The sequence below is a fragment of the Primulina tabacum genome, chromosome 13 (assembly GCF_025594145.1).
Source record: "Primulina tabacum isolate GXHZ01 chromosome 13, ASM2559414v2, whole genome shotgun sequence".
Taxonomy (NCBI): domain Eukaryota; kingdom Viridiplantae; phylum Streptophyta; class Magnoliopsida; order Lamiales; family Gesneriaceae; genus Primulina; species Primulina tabacum.
Genome location: NC_134562.1, coordinates 18,112,315 through 18,123,667, shown reverse-complemented (window position 1 = coordinate 18,123,667; position 11,353 = coordinate 18,112,315). Strand labels below are relative to the sequence as shown.

The window sequence follows — 11,353 nt, the reverse complement described above, 5'->3', positions numbered from 1 at the left end:
TTGCTAGTCGGTGCGATCTACAAGCGTTACGTGGAACTACATATCTTCGCGCACATCAGGTTTTCAAGATTTTTTTTTTACTGAAAATTTAATACATGATTTTAATTTTTGCGTAGTAGTTTATTTGTGAATTTTATGGCTGCGTTTATATACAAACCGTCGCTATACAAATCGTCGCTTCATTAAACGACGGTTTTTTAAAAAACCGTCGATTAATATAGCGACGGTTTTAACACAACCGTCGCTAACAAACCGTCGCTTAATATAGCGACGGGTTTGTAAAAACCGTCGCTTGAAGATATGACATAGTGATATTATAAGGAAACTCTACCAAATTTTTCTTAAAAAAGAACAAAGCATCATGTTTTTCAATGTTATACATAATCATTGACAAAAGCACAATCTACTATGAAAACAAACAACATAATTTTCTTACAATCCATCAGTCACACAACACTATTAACAAAACTTTCTCATGTTTCACGGCTTGCATCAACCAACGTTCCTTTTATCATTAATTTGACCATTAAAAGTCAACAAATCCACGAATACATCCCCCAAGATGCAGTAAGAACAACACATTCTATAAACAACAATTTTTATTTATTTAGAAGTGCTTCATCATAATCTACAATTAAGTTTTGTAGGAAATGACTTATCAAGGCTATTCTCCACATTCTTACGACTTTCTCGATACACCTTTATAAAGAAAAAATGAGCAAAACTAGTAAAAGTGGTCACACAACATACTTCATGCAATATTTCATATTTTTCTGCACTAGGAAATTCAAATTTCATGAAATATTTCAAATCACGCATCTTCAAATATCACAAAATGTAACTATCATACCATAATATTGGGAGAATTTACTTCAATTGGCAATCAATGTTATGACAATTTACACTTCAACCCTTACATATCACGATACTTCCACGCGAAGCAATATCTCATTCTCTTTAAACAACTCAAATATTTCTTGATTCCCATCCTCCTCTAACAGCATACTGATATAAGTAGGTTTAGAGCATTCTTTATTCCTCAAGTTCACTTCTTTCAAGGGATCTTGGGTCTCTGGCTATCGATCTTCCATTCGAGTTGGAGCTAAGATTAAATCATCCAATTGCAGCTCTACTTCTTCCTTATCTTCACATTATTTCTCACATATTATTTCGTCACATCAATGTTCCATAACTCCTAAGACAATCAGATCAGGTTTTCCGAGTTCCGACCTGACCTGAACACGATCAGGGGAAGTGTTCCGAGTAAATCAGGTTTTTATCCGAACCCATATATTATTAACTGGATCGGTTTTGGGTGGAAAAATTCTAACCGATTAGTCCGATCTAGTACTCGATTAAGAAATATTAAAAAGGTAAATTCAATATGGGCTTGGATGGATGTTGGCCCATTAGTAAACTCCAATGCCCGTTTCCAGAACTCCCAATTCCTAAATCGATTTTCAGACCACTCTCAAACCCTTCTGTGGTTCTTTCCTATTTTACTGAACGCCGCTCCCTTCTTCAATCTTTGGTACATAGCAAAGCAGTTAGCAACACGCCAAAATCCCATCAACGATCGATTTCACCAGGACGCCGCTTCCCTTGAGAAATCTGTCGAACGATTTATTTCTTTCAGGTGATGCCTCGACGCTTTGTTATTTTTCTCTATTATTGATCATTTGATTTATTTTTTGTAGTTTATTGACTAATTATGTAGAGTGTATTGTTTGGATGATTGCAAATTTTTTTAATGTAACACATTTATATTTGGTGCTATTGTTATTTAATATATTAACTGAAAACCGATTTAGCTGTTTCAGCTGGTATTTCTTATTTATTATCTGTCGGCCATTATGAAACCAACATATGTTACTAGGTAATGGTAAAGTTGAGCTGTCAGACAGTTCCGTGGATGAAGAATTTCAGGTTTGCTTATATTTTCACCTTCATATTACCATTGATTCCTTTCGTGGTTGATAGTAAATGATTTAGAGCAATGTGTCCTTTGAGTCGTGTGCAAATAAATAATTTGTTTGTGTGGGAAGGGAGTTGTGCAAGCAGATTTTGTCTTCTTTGATAAAAAATCTGGCGACTTCCATGGAATTAAGGTCCTGCTACAAACATATCTTGACCATAAACAGTGGGATCTTAGTGGTTTTGTCGACTTGGTCTTGGGACAACCAACGATTGGAACTGTTGTCAAGATAGAGAATGATGATGATGACGGAGTATATTCTGTTGTGACAGTTCTTAGTTTAGAAAGATACAAGGCAAGCTACCTACTTTTTGATATTCAATTTTTTGCCTTTTATTGTTCTTCTCTTGTCTCTTAAGAATTTTTGAAGCTGATCATCTGCTGCTTTTGGTGTTATGAATTGTCACAAAGGGTCAATTAAAAGCAGAAACAAGTGGCTTAAATGCAATATTGATTAAAATCTTCTTAAAAAATAAAAAATAAAGAAGCATAAGCAGTTGTGCGTTTGGATAGAACAGAGAAAATAGAATCACAATTTTTTTCAAAGAGAAGTTGAATCAAAAACATAATCTTTGTTTCCAATAGTGTTTTTTCAAATCTAAAAGCTGAGTCAAGCACCATTATTCTAACAAAATCATTAAAAACAACATTTTCTTTTAAGTTGGCTTCATTCACCGAGCTTGTAAAAGCCGTGTTGCAGTAGTACATTGTTGATGTCCATTAATCAACTTCAATTTAACACTTCTATTTGCAATTTAACAATTCATGGTTAATATATAATGGTTTGGTTCAGTGCAGAATAACAAATGTTTGACTGAGTTGAAGGATTACCTTCTTGAAGTCTGCCAGGGGAAGGACGTAGTAGCTAGCCTCAAATCTTTATTTGGAGAGCATGCACTGGGTGTTGGTTTTATCTTTCTCAGCGCGTGGTTAACCTTCCATCTCAGTTGTTTCCTCCCCTTTATGATGCTCTCTTTGATGAAATAGCATGGGCAACTGAAGACGAGGTTAATATGATGGTTAAGCTCAATTGAATTATTTTGTGTGTTGGCATTCAACAATTTAGCACTTATCTTTTGTTATTTTGCTTGTTCTAGCCCACAGAGGAGCTTCAGAATTCATTCCGTTTTAAAACGTATATAGTTATAAGCAAAATAAACAAGGTATATTCTCGGAGGAGCTTAATAAATAATCATTAATCGTATAAACAATTATAGTAAATCGGCAATAATTATTTTTTCTTTACTGCTAATGCGAATAGCACAAGAATGCAGACCTGAATGCAGGGAAAGCTAGAAATGGAGATGAAGTCGTGATACATATTAAACCTGAAGTCGTGATACATAGATTGATGGGTTTGGCCATGGTTGTTGATGCCAACAAAGTCAGCATGTTCAGAGAACAGCTGCACTCATTGATAGACGAATCGCAGTACCATGAATCCTTCCAGCAGGTTCGCAATTTTCTTGTCATTTGATTTCAGTTTCACCTTGATCTCGGGGAATCAAGAAGTGCAGTCTGCTAACTTGTCATTGTCAATGATCAGACCTGCCAGATTCAGGATTCGGTTGTATCTCGTCATTGTCTCTGATCAGAGCTGTCAGATTCAGGATTCGGTTGTATCTCCTCATCGGATCAACGAAAAGATCTTCCAGGAATAGCTGAAAATTGAGACCCGAAGGTCATTAGTGCGTACCTTGTCATTCTCTACTCCAAAGTGCTGGCTGATTGATATCATGGAGTGGCTTTGAGCCAGAAATTTGATGTTTAATTATCATGGTTTTTTGTTTGGCATAATATAAGCTTTTTATTACTCATCATTTCAGCAGTTTGTAGGGATACTCGTACACATTATTCGTTATAGCGACAAGTTCAATGATTCCTTAGTTTAAAGATTCCTTTAACAAGGTTTGTACTTGGCATTTTTTAATCTCATTAGATCGTATTAAATTTAAAATGTTTTTCATCCCGTCAACTCTAAACTCAATTTTATAAAAATTATTCTTAAAATATTTCATATTTTTTTATTAAGAACAATTATTTAATTCCATATATTACTTATTTTATTAATTATTAAATTATATAATAGTTTTATTAACATTAAATAATAAATATACACTACAAAAAAACGGATGGATTAGCGACGATTTTATTCAATCCGTCGCTATAATAGCGACGGTTTTCTTTTCATCGTCGCTACATAGCGACGGTTTTTAACATAACCGTCGCTAAATAAAATAATCGACGGTTTAATGACAACCGTCGCCTTTTTAGCCACGGTTTTTCAACAACCGTCGCTAATGTAGCTACTTTTTTTAATAAATTGTCGCTAATATTGCGACGATGTGACTAAACCGTCGCAATGTTATGCGACGGTTTCTAAAAAATTTGTCGCTCCCAAAATAAGCGACGGTTTAATGAAAACCGTCCCTTTTGTAGCCACGGTTTACTGTCAACCGTCGCTGTTGTAGCAACTGTTTGTAATACATTGTCGCTAATATTGCGACAGTGTGACTAAACCGTCGCATTTTTGTGTAATGGTTTTATTTACAACCGTCGCTAAACAAAATAAGCGACGATTTACTAAAAATCGTCGCTTTTTTAACAACGGTTTATCGTCAACCGTCGCTATTGCAGCGACAGTTTTTGTGCGAGTCGCCTATATCGACAGTTGTCCACAACCGTCGCCGATCTGGATCGGCAAAGGTTTGTCGTTAACCGTCGCTTTTAACGACGGTTATTATCAAACGTCGCGAAAAGCAACGGTTATACACAAACCGATCGGCGACGGTTTGTCGCTAACCGTCGCTTTTAACGACGGTTATTATCAAATGTCGCGAAAAGCAACGGTTATACACAAACCGTCGTCGATTTAGATCGGCGACGGTGTTCTCCAAGACCGTCGCTCTTAGCGACGGTTTAATATCGTTCCGTCGCAACTAGCGACGTTTTTTTATTGACCGTCACTATGATTCTATATATACCGAGGTTGGCGAACATTTTTCTTAAGCGATATTTGCCTATCTTTGGTAGTAGCGAAACTCTATAAATTCTTCGAAGTTTCGGTTTTTTATTTTGTACTAATATTTTTTCGTATTTATTTCGTAAATTTGCTAGTCGGTGCGATCTACCAGCGTTACGTGGAACTGCATATCTTCGCGCACATCAGGTTTTCAAGATTTTTTTTTACAGAAAATTTAATACATGATTTTAGTTTTTGCGTAGTAGTTTATTTGTGAATTTTATGGTAGTGTTTATATACAAACCGTCGCTTTATTGAACGACCGATTAATATAGCGACGGTTTTAACACAACCGTCGCTAACAAACCCTCGCTTAATATAGCGACGGGTTTGTAAAAATCGTCGCTTGAGGATATGACATAGTGATATTATAAGGAAACTCTACCAAATTTTTTTTAAAAAGAACAAACATCATGTTTTTCAATGTTATACATAATCATTGACAAAAGCACAATCTACTATGAAAACAAACAATCCATCAGTCACACAACACTATTAACAAAACTTTCTCATGTTTCACGGCTTGCATCAACCAACGTTCCTTTTATCATTAATTTGACAACTTAAAGTCAACAAATCCACAAATACATCCCCCAAGATGCAGTAACAACAACACATTCTATAAACAACAATTTTTATTTATTTAGAAGTGCTTCATCATAATCTACAATTAAGTTTTGTAGGAAATGACTTATCAAGGCTATTCTCCACATTCTTACGACTTTCTTGATACAACTTTATAAAGAAAAAAAGAGCAAAACTAATAAAAGTGGTCACACAACATACTTCATACAATATTTCATATTTTTCTGCACTAGGAAATTCAAATTTCATGAAATATTTCAAATCACGCATCTTCAAATATCACAAAATGTAACCATCATACCATAATATTGGGAGAATTCACTTCAATTGGCAATCAATGTTATGACAATTTAAACTTCAACCCTTACATATCACGATACTTCCACGTGAAGCAATATCTCATTCTCTTTAAACAACTCAAATATTTCTTGATTCACATCCTCCTCTAACAGCATACTGATATAAGTAGGTTTAGAGCATTCTGTATTCCTCAAGTTCTCTTCTTTCAAGGGATCTTGGGTCTCCGGCTATCGATTTTCCATTTGAGTTGGAGCTAAGATTAAATCATCCAATTGCAGCTCTACTTCTTCCTTATCTTCACATTATTTCTCACATATTATTTCGTCCCATCAATGTTCCATAACTCCTAAGACAATATGTTCAGGTTTTCCGAGTTCCGACCTGACCTGAACACGATCAGGGGAAGTGTTCCGGGTAAATCAGGTTTTTATCCGAACCCATATATTATTAACTGGATCGGTTTTGGGTGGAAAAATTCTAACCGATTAGTACGATCTAGTACTCGATTAAGAAATATTAAAAAGGAAAATTCAATATGGGCTTGGATGGATGTTGGCCCATTAGTAAACTCCAATGCCCTTTTCTAGAACTCCCAATTCCTAAATCGATTTTCAGACCACTCTCAAACCCTTCTGTTGTTCTTCCCTATTTTACTGAATGCCGCTCCCTTCTTCAATCTTTGGTACATAGCAAAGCAGTTAGCAACACGCCAAAACACATCAACGATCGATTTCACCAGGACGCCGCTTCCCTTGAGAAATCTGTCGAACGATTTATTTCTTTCAGGTGATGCCTCGATGCTTTGTTATTTTTCTCTATTATTGATCATTTGATTTATTTTTTGTAGTTTATTGACTAATTATGTAGAGTGTATTGTTTGGATGACTGCAAATTTTTTTTAATGTAACACATTTATATTTGGTGCTATTGTTATTTAATATATTAACTGAAAACCGATTTAGTTTCTAGTTTGATATTCATATCATATTGTTTTGATGTTGTTTGATTAATATTGATTTGTTTATACAACCTGGCATCTAGGTTCTTGAAAAAGTAGAGTATTTTTTAATAGGTGAAGGATTAAATTTTTTTACTAGGTCAAGGGTAATACTGCAAACTTTGAAGTTAATGCCACTCACTTTTTTCAGCCAAACCAATGTTCAAAATTCAAATAGCCTCTGTTCCTGGGTAAATGTGAAGTTGAGCTATCAGACAGTTCCGTGGATGAAGAATTTCTGGTTTGCTTATACTTTCACCTTTATATTACCATTGATTCCTTTCGTGGTTGATAGTAAATGATTTAGAGCAATGTGTCCTTTGAGTCGTGTGCAAATAAATAATTTGTTTGTGTGGGAAGGGAGTTGTGCAAGCATATTTTTTCTTCTTTGATCCAAAACCTGGCAACTTCCATGGAATTAAGGTCCCATTGATTGCAAGGAGTGCAATTATTGGGAGGGATATTGTTGGGTGCAATAATTGTCCTTGCTTGGTAGAGCGATCGAACTATGGTGCTTGAGCTGCTGTACGGTTTAAAAGATTTGAGTTTCACCATTACTACTAGTTATAGCTTTTGGTAAATCGGCAAGCGCTCGGTCCTACACAGAAGAATATTGATTTTTGTACCACCTTGTCGCTTGTCCTAAATAGAATGTTGATGTCATAAATTCGGTATATACATCATTTGTCATTCTTTCTTGGTGAAATATCTTACCTTCCCTTTTCCTCCTGGCCTTATATTATCCACGTTGTTAAAACAATGCCTCGGAAACCATTGTGGTGTCATAAATCATTAAGACATCAACCGCCCAGCTTTTCTCCATTTACTCGTTCAATGGCTATGATTGCATGTGCTAAGAAGGCCAAGAACAAGAGTCAACAAATCAAGTTAAGAAATAAAGACGTACAAAGTGCTTCTGGTAGGTTTTTCCCATAATTTTAGCTGTTTCAGCTGGTATTTTTTTATTTATTATCCATCGGCCTTTATGAAACCAGCATCTGTTCCTGGGTAAATGTGAAGTTGAGCTATCAGACAGTTCCGTGGATGAAGAATTTCTGGTTTGCTTATACTTTCACCTTTATATTACCATTGATTCCTTTCGTGGTTGATAGTAAATGATTTAGAGCAATGTGTCCTTTGAGTCGTGTGCAAATAAATAATTTGTTTGTGTGGGAAGGGAGTTGTGCAAGCATATTTTTTCTTCTTTGATCCAAAACCTGGCAACTTCCATGGAATTAAGGTCCTGCTACAAACATATCTTGACCATAAACAGTGGGATCTTAGTGGATTTGTCGACTTGGTCTTGGGACAACCAACTGTTGGAACTGTTGTCAAGATAGAGAATAATGATGATGACGGAGTATATTCTGTTGTGACAGTTCTTAGTTTAGAAAGATACAAGGCAAGCTACCTAGTTTTTGATATTCAATTTTTTTCCTTTTATTGTTCTTCTCTTGTGTCTTAAGAATTTTTGAAGCTGATCATCTGCTGCTTTTGGTGTTATGACATGTCACATAGGGTCAATTAAAAGCAGAAACAAGTGGCTTAAATGCAATATTGATTAAAATCTTCTTAAAAAATAAAAAATAAAGAAGCATAAGCAGTTGTGCGTTTGGATAGAACAGAGAAAATAGAATCACAATTTTTTTCAAAGAGAAGTTGAATCAAAAACATAATCTTTGTTTCCAATAGTGTTTTTTCAAATCTAAAAGCTGAGTCAAGCACCATTATTCTAACAAAATCATTAAAAACAACATTTTCTTTTAAGTTGGCTTCATTCACCGAGCTTGTAAAAGCCGTGTTGCAGTAGTACATTGTTGATGTCCATTAATCAACTTCAATTTAACACTTCTATTTGCAATTTAACAATTCATGGTTAATATATAATGGTTTGGTTCAGTGCAGAATAACAAATGTTTGACTGAGTTGAAGGATTACCTTCTTGAAGTCTGCCAGGGGAAGGACGTGGTAGCTAGCCTCAAATCTTTATTTGGAGAGCATGCACTGGGTGTTGGTATTATCGTTTCTCAGCGCGTGGTTAACCTTCCATCTCAGTTGTTGCCTCCCCTTTATGATGCTCTCTTTGATGATATAGCATGGGCAACTGAAGACGAGGTTAATATGATGGTTAAGCTCAATTGAATTATTCTGTGTGTTGGCATTCAGCAATTTAGCACTTATCTTTTGTTATTTTGCTTGTTCTAGCCCACAGAGGAGCTTCGGAATTCATTCCGTTTTAAAACGTATATAGTTATAAGCAAAATATACAAGGCATATTCTCGGAGGAGCTTAATAAATAATCATTAATCGGATAAACAATTGTAGTAAATCAGCAATAATTATTTTTTCTTTACTGCTAATGCCAATAGCACAAGAATGCAGACCAGAATGCAGGGAAAGCTAGAAATGGAGATGAAGTCGTGATACATATTAAACCTGAAGATGAAATTTTTCTCGAGGTACTGGAGTTCTAATTTTACTTCAATTGCCTTTTACTCATTGATACTAGTCACCCGACCTTTTTAAAATCTTCTGCAGCTTAGCTCATGGTCCTTTTGTTTTCCCTTACATGCTCAGCAGGTCACCACAAGTGAGGCAAGTACCAGTATTTGTCATCGTTTTAATTTGTGATTAAAATTATTGCAGATAATGCATATTACGTCCAACTGATTCATTAAGTTCCCTTATTTGATTGTTTTTAGACCTTTCTTTTGTTCCATGGTTTTTTACCAAAACAGTTTTTTTATTAAATCTCATGTCAGTGCAGCTTAAAAACTATAGATTGATGGGTTTGGCCATGGTTGTTGATGCCAACAAAGTCAGCATGTTCGGAAAACAGCTGCACTCATTGATAGACGAATCGCAGTACCATGAATCCTTCCAGCAGGTTCGCAATTTTCTTGTCATTTGATTTCAGTTTCACCTTGATCTCGGGGAATCAAGAAGTGCAGTCTGCTAACATGTCATTGTCAATGATCAGAGCTGCTAGATTCAGGATTCGGTTGTATCTCGTCATTGTCTCTGATCAGAGCTGCGAGATTCAGGATTCGGTTGTATCTCCTCATCAGATCAACGAAAAGATCTTCCAGGAATAGCTGAAAATTGAGACCCGAAGGTCATTAGTGCGTACCTTGTCATTCTCTACTCCAAAGTGCCGGCTGATTGATATCATGGAGTGGCTTTGAGCCAGAAATTTTGATGTTTAATTATCATGGTTTTTTGTTTGGCATAATATTAGCTTTTTATTACTCATCATTTCAACAGTTTGTAGGGATACTCGTACACATTTTTCATCCAGTCAACTCTAAACTCAATTTTAGAAAAATTATTCTTAAAATATTTCATATTTTATATTAAGAACAATTATTTTATTCCATATATTACTTATTTTATTAATTATTAAATTATATAATAGTTTTATTAACATTAAATAATAAATATACACTACAAAAAAACGGATGGATTAGCGACTGTTTTATTCAATCTGTCGCTATAATAGCGACGGTTTTCTTTTCACCGTTGCTTTTTTAACATAAATGTCGCTAATTAAATAATCGACGGTTTAATGACAACCATCGCTTTTTTAGCCACGGTTTATCAACAACCGTCGCTAATGTAGCGACTGTTTTTAATAAATTGTCGCTAATATTGCGACGATGTGGCTAAACCGTCGCAATGTTATGCGACGGTTTCTAAAAAAACTGTCGTTCCCAAAATAAGCGACTGTTTAATGAAAACCATCCCATTTGTAGCCACGGTTTACTGTCAACCGTCGCTATTGTAGCGACAGTTTGTAATACATTGTCGCTAATATTGCTACAGTGTGTCTAAAACATCGCATTTTTGTGCGACGGTTTTATTTACAACTGTCGCTAAACAAAATAAGCGACGGTTTACTAAAAATCGTCGCTTTTTTAGCAACGGTTTATCGTCAACCGTCGCTATTGCAGCGACAGTTTTTGTGCTAGTCGCCTATATCGACAGTTGTCCACAACCAGATCGGCGACGGTTTGTCGCTAACCGTCGCTTTTAACGACGGTGATTATCAAACGTCGCCAGATCGGCGATGGTTTGTCGCTAACCGTCGCTTTTAACGACGATGATTATCAAACGTCGCGAAAAGCAACGGTTATACACAAACCGTCGCCGATCTGGTGTTCTCCAAGACCGTCGCTCTTAGCGACAGTTTAATATCGTTCCGTCGCAACTAGCGATGTTTTTTATTGACCGTCGCTATGATTCTATATATACCGAGGTTGGCGAACATTTTTCTCAAGCGATATTCGCCTATTTTTTGTAGTAGCGAAACTCTATAAATTCTTCGAAGTTTCGGTTTTTTATTTTGTACTAACAATTTTTCGTATTTATTTCGTAAATTTGCTAGTCGTTACGATCTACCAGCGTTACGTGGAACTGCATATCTTCGCGTACATCAGGTTTTCAAGATTTTTTTTTTACAGAAAATTTAATACAT

At 35.6% G+C, this 11,353-nt stretch overlaps 1 pseudogene; it reads left to right on the top strand.

The window, feature by feature from the left end:
* Window positions 1-1,384: 1,384 nt before the first annotated feature.
* LOC142521890 (protein BCCIP homolog) lies at window positions 1,385-10,148 on the top strand (annotated as a pseudogene).
* The last annotated feature ends 1,205 nt before the right edge of the window (window positions 10,149-11,353 follow it).